Genomic DNA, 24,178 nt, shown 5'->3' with positions numbered 1-24,178 from the left:
GGGTTTCTGTTTTCACAGTGTGTATGAGGTTTTTCTGGACTTATTCTATGTCTTTATTGCATGAAGTTGTTTTTAGAAATATTTATTACAAAAGTTGTTTCTGTTTGTTAAAGATAAGGAATGTTTCACTAAAATGGTTTAAAACTCTTGTTATATTTTTATAGAAGCAAGATTTTTTTAAAATGTTATTTAATAAAAACAAGCAATGTCTGGAAGAAGATCTAAACGAACCAAACGAAGAAGAAAACCAAAGAACCAAACGGGAACCATCTGGGAAGTTAAACGGGAATCTTACGGGAAGAATAAAAAAAAACGAAAAATCTTTCCACTGCTTTTCCCCTTATTGACCCCAGATTTATCCCGGATGTGTTTTAAACAGATTTAATTTGTAGATTTTTTTTTAATTTTATAATTTATATTTTTCATTTTTTGGAGTGTCAACAAAATATAAATTATAAATAATCATTATAAATAAACATTAAAATTTAATGTTTATTTGTTTCATTTTAAATAAGTCTAATGACCATTTAAATTTTAGTAATTCTTTTTTAAAGATTTAAAATTGGTTGTTGTGAATGACTTCTTTGAAATTTAAGGTGGCTCACCCACTTTAAATCTAAATTTTTATTTAAAAAGTTTTCATAGAATTTCCTTATCACCCCCTTTTAATCTAACTTTTTATTTAAAAAGTTTTCATAGAATTTCCTAATATAAAAAATAAAAAACTTGTTTTTTATTTTTTATATTAGGAAATTCTATGAAATAGGTTTAATATCCTCCATAATTGCCACAGGTAAATTAATTTTTTATCTATATTTTTAAGATGGAACACACAAAAAATAAAACCCACAGAATAGTTTAAGACCTACCAATTCAGCGAATCAGAGTCATGGGTATTTAGCTTTAGATCAACTGTGCAAAGACGTCCATCGAAATCCTTCGCTCGCATAAACCAGTTATGTTGCTGACGATCAATCAGCATATTCATATTTGGACAAAGTTTGCGGTATTCAATTATCATATCCTGATGATCATTTGCTGCAGTTGCATCATTCTCACTAACAGGCAGAGAATGTGGCTAAAGAAATTTATTTTTCAATAATCATTTCATCTTTTTTTTAATATTTTATCAAAACAGTTAAGCTTAATTTTTACCAAGTCTCTATGTGTCCTACTACAAGCTTGGTCATTCTCAAGACAATCTTCTGTGCGCTTGCGTCCTCTTCCTGGATTCGCAAATTTGCTTTTATGGATAGCAACAGTCTCAACATTAATTAAAGGGGCTCTTCCCTTCTTGAACTTATTTTTTAGACATTCCAATAGCGTAGGCTGCCATTATAAATAAGTTTATTTGGCATAAGCATTAAGATTTATGTATGCATATATTATATACATATACATACAAATACATTACATTTACATTTTAAAATATTTTACATATTCTTATTACATTATATACTTCATTTTATTTATTATATTAGCCATTAATCAACTTACACACAGTACAAGTTGTTGTGATGAACTACCAATCCTTGAATGGAACTTATTCAAATAAGGATACTTGCTACATAGGGCAGCAAGCACATATGAATATTGGGTACTTGATGGATACCTTTAAATAAAAGCTAAACAGTGACAACAAAATAAATGTAAGAAATTGTTTTTGTTAAAAGTTGTATAAAACAAAAATAAAAAGGATATTGTCAGGTTGTTTTTTATTAAAACAAAGTTTTATATTAACAAAACCTAACAATATTGTTTTATTGTTGCTTTTTACAACTTTTTACAATAATAACTTTTTTACACGTTGACATGTTTTATTGTCAGTAGGAATGAGGTAATTGTTACAATTGTCAGTCATGATGATAAGAATAAAATTGACACAAAGATTGATGTTGAAAACAACATTAACACACACACACAGAGATTTTCATATTATATTTTAATAAAAAATACACTTACAATATAAACTTGCTGATGTCATCGTATAAACATTGAATCAATTGGTTTCTACAGCTGTTCCTCTAAAACTGCAGAAAGCAACGGTATTTGGGTTCAAAAGCTGCATTAACTGCTGGTGGCAAAAGAGGTAGTTGATATCGAACTGGCCATGGTGTCATAGTTGTAACACATCCTATTAACATATTTACAGCACCAGTGTAATTTGTTTCTGATGCACTACTGCCAAGTTTTGACAAACTTGTAAAAAGAACATTTTTGTGTTAACACAAGGGTATTGTTAATTGTTTCAAAAAGTGTAAGCTGCATTAAAACTCACGTTAAATCAACTTGATGTGCAGGTGGTGCTTTAAGATTCCTTATGATTTCCAATAGCATAACTTTCGCATTGTCCTACATAAAGTTGAAACCATTGTCCCTGTTTAACACAACAATGTTTTTCCATCTATTACTTCTTTTACATTAAAAGTAAATTATAAGTAATTAATACCAACGTAAGTGCTAAATAGAACTTTACAAATAAGTTACTATAAAATAATTTCAACCCCCTTGCTTTAGGGTTAAATATCTTTACTTGACAGTTACGGACAAATACATTACAATACAAAGGGCCCAACTATTTTACATATTGATTTAATTGTTGAAATGATTTTTATTTAATTGTAACAAACTTAACGTTACAATTACACTATTCCTATTGAATTATGAATTGAAATATTCATTATTGAAACTTGATAAAAGTACATTAGGAATAACTTAAATATTAAATTTGCAAGGTCACCTTGCAAGTTCAAAATAGTTAGGATTTTATGAATAATGTTTGTCCTATGTTTGTTATTTTGTTAACATCATTTTTATTACCATTATTTATTTAACTTTTTTAATTGATATATTTTTATCTATTTGTTAGTTATTTTTTTATGATTTTTAGCTATTAATAGTGATTATTAAGACTTCACTACATCACAAGTATTATTGTATGCTGCTTGTTTCATCAACAAATTTGACATAAATGTTATGTGCTTTTTTTTGTGCAAGTACAACAGACTATATTAAAAATAAAAAATCTTTCTGCAAAAGTTTATTTAAAACACACGTGTCTGAGAGTAATATAGGAGTGGCCATCTTGTATTGTATATGTGTCTAGAAGTTGATAATCACAAACTTCTGTTAGCAAGCATATTGACAAAGTTTCATCTTCTATAACTCTGAATGCATGCAAGTGGTCATTATATTTGCCACAAATAAGCAACTTACCGCAAAATACCCAAAGTAGACGAAATTGAATAATGTGATATATTTTGAAAAATAAAGGAATTTATTCTGCATGTAGTGAAGCTAAAGTAACTGTGCACATGAAATTGAATTCTGTTTATAATAATGGCATTACACTTCCAAACTGTTTCCTTTTTATAAATAATATCATTAAAAAAAAAAGACAATAAATTTTCCTGAAGATTTGTTCCTAAACTATCAAACGTAATTGAACATAGATTTGATGTTTCACACTTTTCATTGAAAAAAATCAGAACATGCCATCTCCCAACACTGTCTCAGCTTATGCCGCTTTGCAAGAGAATAACCTATATTTTTAAAACTTCAAATGGAAGTAGCTAACTTTTTGAAATATAAATGTTTAGCTTCAAAACCCATGCACCATAAATATCTTAGTGGTCCATTTTCATTAATTAGACGAGCATAATGGAGCATGAAATGAAACTTGGGTGTTAAATTATTGGGAAAAAGTTCAATAAAATTTTGCAGAAACTGTTCTATTAAACAATGAGCATATGTCAAAATATTTTTTGAAATTTTTGGAGCAAATACATAATCTGCAATATCTCGCAGCTGTAAAGGTCTGCATTTATCTGTTCTACTGTAATTATATTTTGTACATTGAACTTTAACAGCATTAAACTTACTAATTGTGGAACTGTTCCTTCTAACATATCATGCATGATGTCTGGTGGAAAAGATAGTTAAATATTTAAGTATGGTAAATCCAATAAGGGACATCGTTTTTCAACACCATACACACTAGAAGAAATGCGACCTGGATCAGAAATAGCAGCTAAATGATAATAATGCATTTCATTGGTACGAATTGTTGTATCACACTCAACCAAAATTTTATTTTTGTCAACATAAGAAGTCATGGACTGACGACCAAAACGACCAGAATTAAAAACACGTTGAAAACCAGCTAGTGCCAGGGACGGAAGATTATCAGCAGATATAATTGCAACCCCACCAAACAATCGAACCATCATATTATCAACAGTAAAATACCCTCATTCTGCAACTTCAGCAAATCCTGAATAAAAGGTCTTAAAACTTGCTTACATGTTTTATATTTCTTAATAAACTTTTCTTTTACAAGAATACATAAATTTATATTCTAAACTTGTGAAATATATTGTTCTTCAATGTTTCCCAAGAAGAAATAAAATGCACAGAGTTTATGTACTGAACGGTGAGCTTCAATTGGATTACACACTTCAAGTTCATCACAATATAAAAGGATTCTTAATGCATTCTTGTCTTTAAAAATGACATGTTGTTTACAATTTAAACCATGTGAATATGAATATAATAATTCATTATTAATAGACTCATCCTTTTTAAGTTTTCTTTTAATTGAATTCCTGATAAGCTCATTTTTAACTAACTTTTTTATTAATTGTAAAACTGGTACATACTGAAAAGTTTCAGAGCTTGGTGTTTTTAAACCATAATCACATTGATTTTGATTGATTGAGTGTAATTTTAGCACTCTATTGGTTAACAACCAAATTCAATCAAGTGAGCATTTAAAGAAGCTTTTGAACATGAATTGGTAAAAGATACCACAAAAGATATGCATACTATTGGTTGAATCAATGTAGAGACAAGCTCTACTTTGCTAAAAAGCAAATTGAGAAGACTTTAAAAATTAGATTATTTTTCTGTTTTCATACTTGCTTTGTTCTGAAGCTTAACTCGATTTAACTTATAATGCAAAACATTTTTTGAATATATAACTAAATAAATTTTTATGCCTGTTAGCTTTTCTCTCAGGTTGCATCTCAGATTTCCGTTTATGTTCGTTTTAACTTTTTCCAGTCATACTTCCATCCATTTTGCCATTGAGATTACCATTATTTTAATGTTTCTCTTATGTTTGACGTGGTTCAAAAAAAGTTGTAAAAATTTGTTTTTAGTTTTGTTTTAGAACTTTCCGGCCTCGTTCATTTCCTTCCGTTCATTTGGGAGGTTACTAGAAGAAAAAAAATTAAATAAGACAAATAACAAACTTTACTCGCCGTTTTAAGATAAATGCTATAAGTTACAAATATTTAATTAAAAATGTAAATTCTTCTCTTATAAGACTAAACATAAAATCTTGCAAAACTTATTTAACCATCTGAATATGTTGCAAATCGTTTAATTCAATTTCAAAATCATTACTTAACAGTAGCAAACTAAAGTTGCACGCTGTATACGAAGTACCTTTTAACTTACTGATATAAAACAAATTTTCCAAAACATCGATTGCAATGTTGCGGCAAGAAAAGTCGGCACCTTAAAAATAGAAAACAATTGCTTAGTATTTTACTTTCTTTATTTGAAAGAGCGTGATATACCGTGCTATATGCGTGGTATACATGTATACGAGATATACCGAAAATGCAACAGCTGAAAGTTAACAAGTGTAAAATCCGCTAACTTCGATATTTTAACAGTTAAGTTAAAAAAAAAAACATGAAAATATTTTTGGAAAGTATTTTAAAAATAATATGTAGAAAGAATGTGTAAAAGTCATTTGATTTTAGTATTTTCTAAATGTTGCTACTGCAATAATTACAAAAGTTTTACTCCGAATTTTAGTTCACAAGATTTTCAGCGATAAATTTAGTGCAAGAAGAGAAATTTATTTAAAGGTATAAGTTATTTAAATTATTTTTTCTCAAAAAATGTAGTTGTTAAATTATGCTCAAATTGAAATCTGAACATGCGAATTTAATGGCCTCAATATTTGTTTTCACTTTGAATGAAAAAAACAGATGATAAAAGATTTTCATAAACATAAAGAAAGCAAAGACCACACGCTGCTGCTGTTGTACCAAGAACTTTTTTAGTGATTCTAAAAAATGACCAAAAGTGTTCTTAATACAAATTCAAATAAAAAGAAGAGTTTTTTTCAATAAATAGAGAACTGAGAACAAACAAAGGAAGAGCTTTGAAATACCTTCTCAGCAGGTGTTGTATTGCTGGTCATGAGCGTTTTGTTTGATCTTGTAAAAAATATTGCTAACAACTAACTGATAACTAAAAGCATTTCAATTTGGAAAGATGAACGAAACTCTGCTGTGTCCAGTTGTTGAGAATATTATGAACGATTTATTTGATAATACATACACCGTGATTTCTATAATAATAAGCTTACTAATATTGGTATTTAACATTTTATTAATCATTGGGATTCTTAAATCAAGAAAAAGGAGAAAAAGCACAACGAATGAAAAACGTGTATTACTTTTAGCTGGTAGTGATATTATTGTAGGGTTAGTTCATATGCCACTCCAACTAACTTTTGTTCAAAAGGGAAGTGAACTTGGTTGTAATTTAAGGCTTGCGATGTGATTTTGCATGGTATTTCCGTTGGGTTTCTCAAACACAATTATGCTAACAGTATCGATAGAGCGCTTTATTGTCGTTTTGAATGACAACAAATGCTGAGGTAGGGTTTTTAAAGGAGTCCATTATAAACCGATCATTGTTTTCAACTTCAAGATATCATTTGGACTAAGTATTTTGTATATATACTATTTCAGCGATGCAGTTTTAAACTTTTTCTTCCCATCATATTTATGTGCCATTTATTTTTGATACTTGCTATCAAAACGTTACTATTGATGAGAATAAAAAAAAAGCTCAGATATAAAAACATTGAAGTTGCAAGAAACATGGTTGTGGAAAAACAACTTTCCGAAACAATGGCGTTAATATTATTTTCACTCACGATAGCATACATTCCTTTTGTAGCTTTCTATTACTACTTTGCATCGAAAATTTCTATTCTCGATTTCAAGTCAACTTCCTAAAGTGCAAGTTTTATGAATTGGGCTCTTCTCGTATTTGAATGAAACTCAGTGCTTAATAAAAAGATTTCAAAGTTTGCATCACACGGTACCTTGATGTGTACGTAATCACTCCATATGATTGGCGTTCTTGGGGCTGCTAGGTTGGCATTATCATGATCCATGATAACTTTGAATATCAACAAAGTTCTGGAAATAAGACCTTTAGGCTCGAAAATCATTAAGCAAGTGCTAAGTCCGGTTAGAAATGTAAATGTTAAAACGAATATTGACACTGGGCTAGAACAAGTAGAGTCAGACTTGAAATACACTGAGGAAGAACTTAATCCGACCAGAAATATCAATATTAACTCTTATATGGGCACAAGGCGAGAATTAAGTGAATAAGGCTAGAAATACCTTTAAAAGAATCTTAATCAAAACAGAATCTTCAATTTTGAAACGAATATTGACACTGGTTTAGAACTAAGAGCTATAGGCCAGAAATACACTATGCAATCACTTAATCCAAGTAAAAATGTCAATATTTTAACGAATATTGTCACTGGGCTAGAAATTGAAAACAAATGTCAAGACTAGGCTAAAACTAGACCAGAATCTTACCCAGCAGAAACTTACTCCACTTAGAAATGTTAATTCTTAAAAAGCAAACATTGACATTGGCTGAGAGCTCAGAGAATAAAGCTCGAACGAATAAGGTTAGAAACACACTAAGCTTAATCTCATTCCAATTCGGAATGAAAACTTTAAAATGAATTGAGACTCTGGGCTAAAAAGCCTAAAAACTAGGCTAAAAGTAAACTTAGAAAGGATTTTTAGAGTGATAATTGATACAAGGCAAGGAGTTAGAATATTAGGCTAAAAACCCACCGGATAGTTATTCAATCCAAACTCAAATAATATTGCTATTAGCATTATTAATAGTATTACATTATACATATAAAATTGTTGAACCAAGGATAGGAGAAAACAATGGTTTTAGGGATAATATTTATGACTAAGAAGAATTAGGTTATATTATGTGAGGAAGGGCTGTATAACGATCTGGTGCATGTACGACTTTTGGGCATAGAAACTTTTTCATCTTCGTGAGTCTTTAGTTCACTCTGGATACATGATCAATTGACAGTAAAGACTAATTTGAAGCCATTGTAAGAACTAATCTTTTTTAACGGCATTTTTAACGTTTTCTTTTGTAACGCTTCTCTCATTATGTATTTTGGCTTACGATTGTAAGTACGCCGGTATGAAACTTTAAACACCAATAAAAGTTATCATCTTTCGTTGTATTTTCAATAAATATGTACTTGCCAGCGGGCTATTGAGCACTTTTTAGTGAAGAAGTCTTTTAATAATCATATATATAAATATATATATATATATATATATATATATATGTATATATATATATATATATATATATATATATATATATATATATATATATATATATATATATATATATATATTATTGTTATTATAATTGTTCTTGTTATTACTGTTATTAAAATTTTTATTTTCGCTATTATCATTATTATTATTGTTATTATCATTATCATTATTACTATTATTGCTGTTGTTGTTGTTCTTCTTCTTCTTCTTTTTCGTTTTCTTCCTCTTCTTTTTCTTCTTCTTCTTCTTGTTATTATTATTATTATTGCTGAAAATATTGAGGAGCAGCTCACAACTGCATGAGTTGTGAGCTACCCCTCAACATGTTATGAAAAAATAATGATTTGCATTACATTTCTTTTTTACATTCTCAGTGTGTATGACAGTCGTTACTTTTCCCAAGATTCATTGTTAATAGATCGTAAAGAAAGTTAGGAAAAGTGATGGCGATAAAGCTGCACACCTAATAATGAATGTAAATGCATCAGTATCACAAAAACCATCGATGATGAAGGATAGTACAGAACGCAGTTTAGATTTATTTACAGTTTTAAAGTAATGGCTACAACTGATAATGACTAGATGAAATTATCTATTCATGTTATTATCAAAACTTATATGTATTAAATGTTTTACCGAAACTCCTATGTTCACCGAAGGTGTATATTAAGATTATCATTTACAAACAGATCTGTATCCATATAAACTCATCACATCTTTTGAAAAATTAAATGATACTGGTAAACCAACAAGAAAAGCGTTTTACTCAAAACCTAGTGGTAAAGATAGTACTGTTAAAGATTTCAGTCAAGCAGGAAAAGAACGAAACAAACCCTGAATGGTATTACGCTGCGCCAAAACTTGCATGGGATGTTGCTATGATATTAAACTAGAACTAAATAACAATCCTTAAATACTAATTATATTCGAAAAAGGACCAGAGATGGAGCATCAATGGTTCTAAAAGACATGGAAAGTCTAACAATAAAAACATTAGAGATACATACAGCGTAAATGAAGCATCAAAATACATATTTTGATGCTTCATTTTCAAACAAGGTTTACGGATGGGCAGAGTGCAAATCCTTTCCTACTCATGGATATAAATGGGTGATGGAAGTAACAATTAACTCTGGGAAACAACTTCCTTCCATTTAAAAAGTAGACTTAAACACTAAAAATGTAAAAGTAAGTAACTTCGAAAAAGTAATTGAAACGTTGAATTTAAACACCTTATTCATTACATTAAACAGTTCTTAGGAGCAATGAAAAATAAATATTTTTAAAGGGATGTAAAAACTGAATGAACAGAGCGGCTCAAGAAATATTTTGAGTTAAACACTGACGTAACTTCGAATGTAAGCCACGAGTATGAAAAAAGTTTTTTCTTACTCATGAATAATAATGTTTATGGAAAGACAACGTAAAAAAAGTACAAAGTATATTAGGCAATAGATTAGCTAATAACACATGAAAAAGCCAAGTAACAAAAAGCAAACCAAACTTTAAGCCCTGTAATATTCTTGAAGAGAATCTAATAATTTCACATACAAAAAAGAGGAAGCAAAATTTTGAATTACGATTATACGTTGGTTTGTGTATTCTTGAAATTAGAGACTAATATAGAACTTTTATTAGAATAACCTAAAAAAAGCGGAGAAAAAGCAAAACTACAATAGACAGAGACTTAGAGTTTGACTTTTGATAGAGGCTTGAAATGCAGATTGGCTTGCAAAAATAATCCATATATAAAAATCATTTTTTAATCAATTATATCAAAATTTAGTAAAAACAAACCGAATTGTAGATGAAGATCTTGCTCTTTAGAAGATATCTGTTATTTTCGGTAGTTAATGAATGCGGCAATTCCTTCTTAATTTAGTATAGGATTAGTTATTCAAAATATAACTTTCGACAATTTTTAATAAAATGCAAACAAATATTATTTTCAAAGCTCGATAAATAATTTCGCACTATTATGAAACGTTTAATTTGTTTTGAAAATTTAAATAACCTTCGATTAGCAAAATGTTATGATTTAAAAAAAAACAAAATTAATTTCGAAAGATAAAGTTAAAAAAGCAAAAAAACAAAGGAATCTTTAGTATATATATTTACGTTAGATTACGCTAAATATTATAAGAAAATGTTGATTTCAAAGGTTGTATGCACGTAAATGAATTTTAAAAAGACCAATGTTAAGTGATGGTCAAAAGTTCATAGACCCTAAGCATAACTTTCCCTTCTTTAGGTTACTTTGCTTTCATTTTTTAGGTTACTTTGCTTTTCTTTTGCTGCCTTTGAAAAGTATTGTCACTTAGAAATTTTACAACACAAACTTGTTTTTTATTTTTTTTTATTTTTGTAAATTTCAAAGTTCCTTCTCATTAACAAATAAATTACATAACCGATAATAAATATTTTAAAACATTTTGAAAAATGTTTAAAATTTTAAACCCTAATATTACATTACTATAGAATTTCAAAACACAATAGCAGATTTTTTTAAATTGTATTGAAACAAAATTCAAAATTTTTAAATTTGCGTTTTTATTTGTTTCCCAAGTCGAAAATCGTGCAACAGTGTCGTGTGATCGTGCTGCACTTGGTTACTGTGAGACGTAAACTGTAGATGTTGGTGTTGACATGTATGATATATATATAACATATATAAGGTATGTGACTATTTATAATTTTTAAGACGATACGATGTTTTAAAGCAATTTTTTTTATATTAAAAATATACAGAATGCATTGAAATACCCCGTCAGCAGCTGCAATAATGCTGATCAGGAGTGTTTTGTTTGATCTTATGGAAACTTTTACAAACAACTAACCCAGAGCTAAGCTTTAAATAAAGATGAATGCAACAGTACAAAGCCAATTAATTGTAAGTGTTAAGAGTGATTTATATGTTAACACATACACCGTAATTTCTATAATAATTATCTTACTAATATTGGTATTTAATATTTCATTAATCATTGGGATTCTTAAATCAAGAAAAAGAAGAAAAAGTACAACGAACGAAAAATTTGAATTACTTTTAGCTGGTAGTGATCTCATGGTAGGATAAGTTCATATACCACTCCGAGTAGTTTTAATTCAAAAGGGAAGTGAACTTGATAGTAGCACAAGGTTTGCGATAAGCTTTTGTACCATATTTCAATTAGCTTTCTCATGTGCTATTGTACTAACAATTTCGATAGAGTGATGTTTTGTCATTTTGTATGACAACAAATGCTTCGGTGGAACATTTAAAGGAACTTACTTTATACCAATAATTATTTTTAACTTCGTGGTTTCATGTTGGCTGGGTATTTTGAATACATTCCAATTTAACCCTGCAGTTTTAAACTTTTTCTTCCCATCAAACTTATGTGCTACTTTGTTGTTAATACTTGCTATCAACACATCACTATTAATTGAATCAAAAAAAATGCTCCGACTTAATGACATTCAAATTGCAAGAAATAGGGTTGTGGAAAAACAACTTTCCAAAACTATGACGATTATATCATTTTCACTAACAGTATCATACATTCCTTTTATAGCTTCCTATTTCTACTTTGCAACGAGTTTTATTAACCTCGATTTTCAGTCTATCTCTTCAAGCATAAATGTAAGTCTTTGGGGTCTGCTTATACTTCAATCAAGCTCAGTATTTAACGCTTTAATATATGCGGTTAGAAGTAGCAGGATCTCTAAGATGTACACTTCGCATATTTACAGCTTTGTTAAAAGTATATCAAAAAATTAACTACAAATCTTTGCACAGAACTTAAAAATAAAAGGCTGCTTTATCGTGCCTTTTTTTGATGTTGTCTATTGGTTTTTAATTATTTTACTTTCTTCAAAAATGGATTGATTATAATCAGCCGCTGATGTAATCGCGTTTTTAGAGACTTTGATTACCGACCTTCTAAACAACATCACAAGCTGAACAAAAGTTTCATCTATCCCCTTTTTTAAACTTAGAATTAATAGTGAGAAAGGCTTTCTTGGGATTGTGAACAGAGATATGTTGATTATGAACGATCACCTCCTAAGGAACGATTCCGCGCACAACGGATCACCAAAAAAATAGGTTCAGTCACATATCAATGCGAATGCTATTAAGTTTTCCAAGATATGAAGAAGGCAAACATATGTAGATATCACCCTGTATTTACATCAACAATAACAAGTTAATACTAAATAATTTCGCGAAAAAAGTGGATAATGGAGTAGAATTCTACCCAACTAGCCTTCAATCTCCCCAAATGTTAAAGTTATCGAATGTTGCTGGAATATCGTGATACCCAACACTAAACTACTTTTATGACAAAAAAAAAGAACTCGTGTTTTTATCAATCCATTACTTTTAATTTATTACTTTTAATTTTACATTTATGACGGGTGATGGAGATTTAAAAAGTTTCATGATTGGAAAACTATTTTTACTAGGCAATGATATTCATTTAAACTATACAAAATGACAAGCCCAATAAAACAGCCATCATTACAAGGTAACATGATTAACAATTATAAGCTCATAAATGGTGTCACCAGTAGGTTAGAGTTGTACACACTTGAACAAAAACTTTAGCAAAAACCTGATATTTAACAAATAGAAAAAAAGTGGTTTATTTTCTAGCCAACTTCGAACCTTTTCTTTACTTTGTCAGTTGTATAATCAACGCCTAAAGTTTTAACATAGCACTAGACATCTACAACTATGCATGAAAGTTTAATGGGAATTTTTCTCATTTTTAAAATTTGAGAGAAATAGGTTTAAATATAACTTCTTTAATTTTTTGGATTGAATTTGAATTGATAAAATAGAAGAAAACAAAAAATATCGCAGATAAGACTCAACTTCTGTAAATTTAGTTAAGAATTAAACGATCCACTTTACTGATGACAAAAATTTAGTAGAGTTTAATAACGATACATTCACTATATACTTCTAAGACATATACTACTTTAACGTTTTATAACTAATTACTGCATTTAATTACAGCTTAAATTGATAATTTTACTGAACATTCATTTTGCTTAGTTTAAAAGAATAATCTAAACATTAGAAAACTACAAATTAACCACTAAAAGTTGTCAAATTGTCAAATGTTGAGCTGCAGTATTTGAAGTTTTAATACGTGTGTAAATGGTTAGATGAGTCTGTCAAAAAGCTGAAAAGCAGCGTCAGATAGCATCAAATGACATGTTATTGGATAGCTCAAATCCAAGAACTACAGCTGCTATAAATGCTGCAAAATTGTAGATGTTTCTGAACTTTTAGGATTATAAACTGCGAAAACATGGGTGTTGACAGGTAAAAATTTAAAAATGCCTTGTTATGTAAGGCAGTTAAACCTTAGTGATCGTGACACTTGTAGTATGTTTAGAAAAAGCACAGAAAGTCTTAGACTCAGCCAAAAAGTGTTCAAATATTCAACCAATCTCGTTTCTTATCAAAATAGCAGCAGAGAACTCGTTGCAATAAGAAAGCCTATCATAACGGAGATGGGAAGGACAAAAGTACTGCGATGAGCGTTTGCGTTGATCAAAAGAGTTTTGGGGCTTTAATCAATCTATCAGGTTGACAATTGAAAAAGAAGAAAACTACTTTAAATGATTTAGCAAATCATTTAAAGTAGTTTTCTTCTTTTAAGAAATATTGCGAACGCTATTTAAAAGAAAGACGACATGGTGGTGGAGGCTCGATATATTTATGAGGATTTTTTACCCACAAAGACTTTGCTATATGTAAGCTGTAATACTGCCGGATCAATTAATACACCTACAAAAACACATTAAAGTCACATTTGAGTCTGTCGACAAAAAAATATTGCAGAAGCAAGCAAATATATTTTCCAGCAATATAGTTTTCGAGTACATGCAGCACATAGTAAAATGCACTGGTTCATCACCGTCTGTTGATTTACGTGATTTACCGAAATTGCAACAGCTGAAAGTTAACAAGTGTAAAATTCCGCTAACTTCAATATTTTAACAGTTAAGTTAAAAAAAAAGCGTGAAAATCATTTTGGAAAGTATTTTAAAAATAATATGTAGAAAGATTGTGTAAAAGTCATTTGATTTAAGTATTTTCTAAATGTTGCTACTGCAATAATTACAAAAGTTTCACTCCGAATTTTAGTTCACAAGATTCTCAGCGGTAAATTGAGCGAAAGAAGATTATTTTATTTGCAATTTATTAGAATCTTTTTGTTATTTTCATATCTACATACATTTATGAACATTTTTGCATAAAAATTTGTGTAACTTTTGTTCTCTACGCTGCATACATTATTAGCTATTTGTAGATCTTGTGTTACAATATCTAGTGTATATTCAATATAAATATATTATATTATACACAATATAAAGTTTATTCATCAAAAATCTTAACAAACTCAAATCCGTTTCTGTTCCTCTTGTAGAGGGAGCTGATATATTGACTGCATCCAATACTGTAACCACGAAGAAATGTCATTGTGTGAAGCCACTAGTTTCTGTGATGTCACCTTTCTCTGATTATGTAAAAAAACTAAAGAAAACAAATAACAAACTTTGTTTGTCATTTTAAGACAAATGCTATCAGTTACAAATATGTAAATAAAGTTGCATAAGAAGATTTTAAAGACTAATTATCAAAGAAAAATGTTTCAAGCTTTGAAAAGAGTTTTCAATTATTTCAAGAATTCAGCGTTTGCATAAAAACTCCTTAGCACCAACATTATAAAGAACAAATACGAAACTTTAGTTTCTGAATGTTTTAAGAAAAAAACCAAATGTTTGGCTTCTCTTAAAAAATGCAAAGTTTGTTTAATTAACTGTTTGCAACATTTAAATATTGATTTCGAAATATTTCAGATCGTTCTAATCAATTTTAAAATCTTATTTTAAAATATTTAATAAACCGTAGCGAGCAAATTTCTAAGTCGTATGCAAAGTACCTTTTAACTTTCTGATATTATGAAGTTTTCCAAAACATTGATTAAAATGTCGCGGCAGGAAAAGTCGTATTTTGCTTTCTTTGTTTGAAAGAACATGATACACAGAAATTGCAATCGCTAAAAACATTTTTACTCTTTAAAAATTTAACAAGGGCAAAATCGCCGACTTACATATTTTAACATGTCTGTGTAAAAAACACATGAAAAAAGTTATCTGAAGAATTTTAAAATTTTTAAGTAGAAAAAATGTATAAAAGTGATTTGTTTTTAGACATTTCTGACTGCTGCAACTACAACAATTTCAATTTTTTCACTTCGAATTTTATTTTACTTGGTTTTCGGCGATAAATTGAGCGCAAGAGGAGTAAATTATTGAATTTATTGAATGAAAAATTTATCTGAATTCATTTGAAAGGCAAAAATTATTTAAATCAATTTTCTTATTAATGCAGTTTTTTGCAAATTGTATTCATATTAAAACCTGAACATGCGAATTTAATGCCTTTTTATTCTTATTATTTTGAAAAAGCAGAAAATAAAAGATACTCATTAAAACATTAAAAAAACGAAGATCCCACGCTGCTGTTGTGTCAAGAACTTTTTTAATAATTTATATTAAAAGAAGAGTTGTCTATACATACAGGGTGAGGATTAAAATATATTCCCAGCTGTATTGCTGGTCAAGAGCGTTTTGTTTAATTTAATAAAAAATGTTGCCAACAGCTATATTTTAACTAAGAGCATATCTATTAGTAAAGATGAACGAAACTCTGCTGTGACCAGTTATAAAGAATATTCTCAATCATTTATATGGTAACACATACACCGCGATTGCTTTAATATTTACCTTACTTATATTGGTTTCTAACGTTTTATTAATCATAGGGATACTTAAATCAAAAAAAAGGAGGAAGAGCACAACGCATGAAAAACTTGTATTACTTTTAGCTGGTTGTGATATTATAGTAGGGTTAGTTCATATGCCACTCCAAGTAACTTTTGTTCAAAAGGAAAGTGAGCTTGGTTGTAGTATTAGGCTTGCGATGAGATTTTGGATGGTATTTCCGTTGGGTTTCAAAACACAATTATGTTGACAATATCGATAGAGCGCTTTACTGCCGTTTTGAATGACAGCAAATGCTGAGGTAGAGTTTTTAAAGGAGTCCATTATATATAGATCATTGTTTTTAACTTCATGATAGGATTTGGACTAAGCATTTTGTATATATTATATTTTAGGGATGGAGTTTTAAACTTTTTCTTCCCATCATATTTATGTGCTAATTTATTGTTAATGCTTGCTATCAACACATCACTATGGATTGGAACGAAAAAAAATTGCGATGTATTGACATTCAAGTTGCAAGAAACATTTTGTGGAAAAACAACTTTCCAAAACTATAATGATAATATCACTTTCACTCACAGTAGCATACATTCCTTGCGTTGCTTCCTCTTACTACTTTGCAACGAAAGTTTTAGTTCTTGATTTCTAGTCTGCCTCTTCAACCGCAAATTTAATGAATTGGAATCTGCTTGTATTTGGACTAAACTCAGTGTTTAACGCTTTAATATATATGTGGTTAGAAGTAGCAGAATCTCTAAGATGTAATATTCGCATATTCACAGCTTTTTTGAAAGTATATCAAAAAAGTAAATGCAAATGTTTCGAAAAGTTCATGAAAACAAACGACTGCTTCATCATTTTATTTTCGATATTATCGATGGACACTTATCTATTATTTTTTTCTGCAAAGTTGTTGATTTGTTGCTTACAATGTACTGTTAAGAAATTTGCACTTTTATAGAATTGTTGCCAAAAAAACTTTCGAACTCTGAGGAGGAATACAATTTTATTAATATTTTCTTGTTTAATAACAGTTTCCTTTATTTTTTTTTTTTTTTTTTTGATTATCTCGAGATTTCACAAAGATTATTTTAAAAAACGTCAAAAAATGTTCTTTTGTTGTCTACGCTAATTTTAAATCAATAAGAAAACCGATTAATGTGACAAACAAATTCAGAAAGAAATACAAAAAACGGTTCCTAAAGCATAAACCATCTCGCTTTTGCTACAAGTTAAAAGGGGTTCATGATAGCGTTTAGTGAGCAATTAACTTACAGCAATAACTGATGATGAAAATGTGGCACAAAAGTTTAAAAAAAAGTTAGAAAAAAAGTTTAAAGTTACAAGCAACATCAAGCCAAAAGGTTAAGTGTTTGACGAAGATGAAAAGAATGATTTTAAAAGTGCATTAGAATGTTGGGTATGTCAGCGTGAGTTCGCTATAATCAAAAATGTTAGAGATTATTGCAACTATATATTGATACATTTCTACTATATATGAATATATCGAGGAGAAACCCACAACCCTTGTAGTTGTGAAATGCTCCCTAATATTTTAAGCTAAAAAAACCAAGTTTTATGACAGTAATTTTTTACATTTTTAATGGAAATGACAATTATCTATTTATAAAGAAACTTAAGAATAGTTATGGCAAATAAGCTATATGCCTAATAATAATGAAGAAAAATACATCAGATTAACAAAAGACATTGAAGATGAAGCAATGCATAAAACGCAACTTAGATTTGTTCAAAGTTTTAAAATGATGGCCACTACTAATTATGGCGTGTAAAAAAATGGCGACTATTCGTCATGGCTAGCAAAAAACTTTTATAGCAAAGCTTTGTCAACACTACAAAGTTCAACAGAGCTGAATTTTTAGGTTTGATTTACGAAAAGGCCTATATACATATCACACATAATAAATATTGAAAGATTAAATGATAGTTTAACATCACAAAAAGCGTTCTACTCAAAATTAAGTGGTGAAGATATCAGTGATAAAGATTACAACCACGCACGAAATGTATGAAATTGATACTGAATGATATTAAACAGCGCCAGAACTTGCACTTGATGTTGTTCTGATGTTAAAATAGAATTAATTAACGAATTTAACACACCAATATGTTTTGAAAAAGGTAAAAGAGGTGGAACTTCAATGATTTCTAAAAGACATGGAAAATCTAATTATGATTGCATCTAAAATATAACAAAAATGAAGCAATAATATACATATCTAGTTGCAAACAATCTTTAAAGATAGGAAAAGTGCAAAGATTTACCTACTCATGGATTTGATTAGATGACAGAAGACAAGAATATCTCATGGAAACAACATCCTTCCATTTTAGAAGTAGAATTAACAACCCAAAAGTGTAAAAGAAAATAGCATCAAAAAGAAATTCAAGCGATTAGTTTAAATACAGTTATTATTACATTAACTTAAATATTTCTAGATGCTTGGCAACGAAAAATAAACATATTCACAAATGCATAAAAATTAAAGGAGCAGAATGGCTCAAAAAATATGTCGAGTTGAACACTGATTTAAACTTGAAGGTAAACAATGAGTATGAAAAAGTGCAGTTTTCTCGCAACACATTGATGAGATGACAGTACTGTCTTCAAACATATACCTATCTTTACAAACTTGCTCTTTTTTTAATATCAGACAATATCTCATAAAAACGTCATAAAAACCAAGACATATTTCCAATTTACACGTATTTACAATAATTTTTGTAATAGCTATCAAAGTTCTTATTTCTTTAAAGTCATTAAACGTTTTAGTAATTTTTGAAACGGAATTAAACTCCTCCTTGATATTTACAGATCTTACAAGTAGCTATAAAGATATTTTGAAGCCATGCACTGTTACCGAGCACTCCGTCGCAATGGCAAGTGGATTTCGTCAATTATTTATGTAGATAAGTCAATTCTTTAAGATTAAGAAAGATCTTTTTGAGCTCTTACTCACCACCCTTTTAAGGGGTACACTCACTTGAAAAGTTTGAGCTTTTCGGGTGATTTATTGGAACATGTGTTAAGATCTGTTTCAATATTCAAAAAACCATTTAGGTTCTTTAAAGAACTTTATCATAACATTTTTCCTGTCCTTAGGTTTACTTGAATACCCTATAGAGGTGCTCCCTCCGCAGAACGTCAAGAACCCTCATCAGTTCTTCAAAGAACCAATTGGTTTTAGAGTGAACATAATCTTTACATATTCATTCATAAACGATGCACGAGCCAAACATAAACCATGCGCTAACCATACACGAATTATTCAAGAGCTATACACTTACATATATACTCAGGGCAAGTCAAAAGAAACTCTTTCTAAACAAACTTACTTACAGTTCGTATTACAGAGAGAACATAGAAAAGATTCACTTGCGACTTAACATTTATCAATAGAGTCTAATTGATACATTTTTTTTAAAAAAAGCCATGCATGTAAAAATATACATGATAAAACATGTACAACTAGAGGAGATTTTACTAGCGCGTTTGCCTAGTGCGTTTGCCTAGCACCAGCCTAATAAAGCTCATACGGCTGTGGCTGGAGTTGTAATTTCATGGCCTACTTTATTTATACGGCCGGTGTCGTACAAATTTATTTCCCCCAAAAATTTTCAGTTAGATTCAGATATTATGGAATTATTATGCGCAAGTTTCAGTTACCAGGAAATTAAATTTATGTGGCTTGCGCATAAAACTGTTTCCCGATATAAATTTATTTCTGTAGCGGAAATAAATTTGAAGAAAAAAAAAAAAAATTATTTATTTGCGAGGTAAAGATGGTCATTTTACAGCAGAACTTTTTAACTCAAAAGTTAATTAATTTGAAAATATTTATCAAATATTTATACTTTAATACACTCAAATAATTAAGGAGATCTGGTAGGGGAGCGCAAAATACCTGAGGTTATAGGTATTTGGGGCTGATTTTGTTTACTTTTTTACTGATTTTTTAATTTTTAAAATATTTTCTTAAATTTATTATACCAATATTGCCAAAAGGAACCGATTTAAAATATTTGGTCCAATTTTCTGAGTATTTTTAAACGTTCTTTTGAAGTATTCTTGTAATGTTAACTTTACGAGCTGTAAGAAACCCTCAGCACGAATAATTAAATAATAGATTAATAAGAATTTAACTTGTTATCTAAAATGTATTATCAAATAACCAGACCCACAAAAAGGCTAGTACACAACCTAGCCAGCACGGGAACGTACAATAAACGTAAAATTAATGTTTTAGACGCATTCTAAACTCTTGCAAGTATAGACCCTCAACGTGTCCTCTTAAGCCACTTTAAAGACGTTGTATAGAGACTTAAACAAGACGTTCCGTAAGAGTACATTTATGTTTCGCTGGTTCTAAAAACGTTCTATGGAAGTTCAGATTAAGGACCATATGCGAATAAAGTTGTCCTTGATTCCCAGCTGACTTTTCGTCTTCGAAAGTTCAAAAGACGTTTAGAATGTCTTTTAAACGTTGAAAAGAAGTTTGTTATGCTGTGAGCCTTATTTAGTATTTACAAATATTTTTGAGTTTTGTGTGACTAACGTTCAAAAAACGTAACAGTGACGTCAACGCGTGTGGTCATAATACACAATTAAATTATACAAAGCTTTTTTCCAAAAAATTTAAAGTAACAATACATATTTTACATTACAAAATGTACGAAACTGACAATATGGTTTTCTTTTTCATGGCCACTGCTTCCTTTTCTATCCGCCTAAAAAAATATTAAACGAGTGCGTCATTAAAATCTTCTAGGTATGATGCCTGATTCATGAAATATTCTTGTAATTCTCTTGTAATATTCTTGTAATCAAGTAATTCTCTCCGTACATCTACCATAAATAGAAATCAAAGTTTATATAATAACTATGAAAAACGAAAAAAGCAGTCTTGTTCTTATACGTGTTAGAGTATATAAACCCTATCGAACATGTTTCTTGACTCTCATTGTCATTAAATATGCTAATCCAGCAGGTAACTGAAAAAATTTTAGTACATAAGGTAAATTGGAACTTTTCACCAAATTACTTTTTTTCCCAGAGCTTAATAATGTTTTTAACAGAATTGTGGCAATGAAAAAAGTTTTTTTCGTCATGATTGTGACTGCCTAATCTAAACAAGACGCATCTTTTGTATTTACCAGGTGTGTCCTAGGATAAAAATAAATCAAAATGACTTACTCCTGATGCATAACACATTTTACCATAAAAACAACAATAAAAGTAAGTTGATCCCTTAATGTTTGCTTTGACAGATTCTCACAAAAAAACCTTGGAAAAAATAGATGTGATATATAAAAATGATAATGAAAAAGCACAGATCCATACAGAGACTAGCAATTAGAGAATGGCAGGACCATATGCTCAGGTATTGTCGAGTTATATTTAGGTTTAAACTCAGACCTGATGCTATCTTGCTCAGATTTAATTCTATTTTGCTCAGACTTGATGCTGTTGATAATTTTTTCGTTGCTTTTGATGAGCGGCTTAAACAGCTTGCCCACATCCTTCTAAAAATTCGCATCTAAAATGTTGTCGTTGATGCTGTTCTAATAAATCCTCTTTTTTTCTGTCATTAATTTCTTTCAAAATTTCATCCCTTTTGTTCGGGTCTTGTATTTTAAAAAAAGACATGGTTTTTAAAATACGCTAGAAATTATTTTTCAGATTCGCAAGCGAATCCCTGGAAATTCTTTAATATTTAGATCCTTTTTTGAACAAATTGTTGAACGCTTGAATGGCGTCTCCTCGACCTTTTTGGATCAGTGTCTCTTTAGCCAATTCATCCATTCCGTTTTTGGTTTTGGTTCGTATTTCCTCCGTCAAGGCTTTAAATTTTTGAAGCTCACCAAGAATCAATTAAAACTCTGAATCGCTTATTTTTCCGTCTATCAACGCTTTGGAAATGTGCTCGCTGATCGTGTTTAATTTCGACTCTGCCAACACTTTTAGCTTTTCATGCTTTTCCGCTTTCAATGCCATCTTTTTGTTCACTTGGCCTCCCACAATCGATAAAAAACCCATTCCAATAGCCACGCCTTCACACGCAATCGCTGCAGGACTGGCAATAATGGTTGACAAAAGCCCGATTCCAGTCGTGCCCAAATCAATACACAGCGCTTCCATCGTATTGTCCACATTTGAAATGATCCTAAAAATGCGATGATACTTTTTGCTGAGATGAACTCTCTTTTTCCTCTCGTTTTCCATCTCTTTTTGAATTTCGCTTATTTTTTGAAGACGATAATCGTGTCCTCCTTCATCTGCAGGAGCCGTTGGAAGAGTTTGGTATATTTCTTTGTAACTGTTATAATCCATTTTTTACTAAGGAGAAATAAAAAATTTCTTTTCCATGGTGAAATCAAAAGAAATTCACAAGGCAAAGACTTTCTCCCTTTTTAATCACGACTTCCTTGTCGCTTCTGTTATAAATTTCCATGATGACGTTATCCACCGATTCTGAAAAAAGCAGAAAGTAATTGAAATAATTCAGCTTTAAGTTTAGATCATGTCTCAAATTCACCAAAGCCATCCCGCTGTCCACTTTAATTCCAAATATAAAAACAATCATTTGCTATGAAGAACGATTTAGCTTAATGTCGCTTTGAGCAAATATTTCGCATTTGGAACGCACCTTTCTAGGAGGATGATTCATATTTTTGTTAAAATACACCGTCCCTTTCAAATTCTTCCCGTCATAATAAACGATCCTTCTCATCTTTTTAACAGTAAAGGAAACTTTTTTCTCAATCTTCTCTCTTCGACTTTATTTTTCCATTCTTCGTATTCTTTTTTCTGCTCTTCATCTTCTTTTTTATTTTTAAGGAACCATCGATAAAAAATCCTTTTTTTGGTGTTCATCATTTGCAAAATTTTTCCTTCTTTGTGGGGTAAACGTGAAAGACATTTCTCTGAAGTACTGGATCAAACTCTTCAACGCAATAATTTTCACGAATAGGAGACGGCAATTTTTAATTTGTGCTGAAACTTATTTGTAACTTATTTCATCGAACTTTTTATGGTTCAGCTAAACCTAAGCGTACGCTTTAGCCTAAGAATTAGGCGTAATAATAGGCTTGTCCGAGAAGGTAAAAGCTTCCGGATTGTCCCACTTGCGCGTCACCTGAGTTGAGCGTGACGACCAGTCTTCTGCCGGCTGCAACGCTTGGCATAGAATTTGCCTCTGCAAAATTTCTGTAAAACGAAATGGTAATGGTGGAGCCGATGGAAGCATTGGGCTGATACAACAGTCCCGTCGATTTGTTGTTGAACGAGGATATGTTTGATCCGTTCCACGAAGACAAATAAAAATCTTCCAGTCCAGACGAAGAAAAGATGCATTTGCTGTCACCGTCATATCCAGGAAAAATATTGAAATTGTTTGCATTGTAAAGTGTCCAGGGGCTGAGGACAGTACCGTTTCCTGGAGGTAAATTTCCGTCGTACATTCTGACTCTTGACTCCCACCAGTTTCCAGAAGCTCCAATGACGTGCATCCTGATGTATTTCAGAAAAACGCCATTTCCTTTTCCATTGGTGTTCAGCAAAACATATTCGTTTCCGTAAGTCGTTTGAAAATATCTGAGCGTCCTGCAGTACAATTTAACGGAGGAAAGGAGAGGAGGGATGGTTGTGAATGTGGAAATGAATGGTTGAATCCAGTAAGTGATGGCTGTAGTATTATTATTGACCAATTGGATGGTCAAGCTTGATGTAAACGGCAAGTCGACGGTAAAATATCCTCCCAAGGAAGTGGAGCTGTAAACGTTGCATCCTTGCAAAGAATTGGCGTAAAAAGGACCTCGGAGAGGTAAAAAGAGCAAGTCACAGGCAAGGGCAGTGACGTCAACACCAACAGCGTCAGTGACCATTGAATAATTTCCCACTCTGATTTCTCCGTCAGCCAATATTCGAAGAAAGACTT

General features: G+C 30.4%; 2 pseudogenes; both read right to left on the bottom strand.

Annotated features, from left to right (window-relative positions):
* Nucleotides 1–693: 693 nt before the first annotated feature.
* Nucleotides 694–2,337, bottom strand: LOC145185358 (uncharacterized; annotated as a pseudogene).
* A 525-nt stretch (nucleotides 2,338–2,862) lies between these two features.
* Nucleotides 2,863–22,572, bottom strand: LOC149886394 (uncharacterized; annotated as a pseudogene).
* Nucleotides 22,573–24,178: the final 1,606 nt, after the last annotated feature.

Source organism: Hydra viridissima, unplaced genomic scaffold (assembly GCF_058129835.1).
Source record: "Hydra viridissima isolate aposymbiotic clone 2 unplaced genomic scaffold, HvirCarnegie_v1 scaffold_7, whole genome shotgun sequence".
NCBI lineage: Eukaryota > Metazoa > Cnidaria > Hydrozoa > Anthoathecata > Hydridae > Hydra > Hydra viridissima.
Note: the sequence above shows the minus strand (reverse complement) of the source record. Positions and strands in the feature narration are given on the sequence as shown.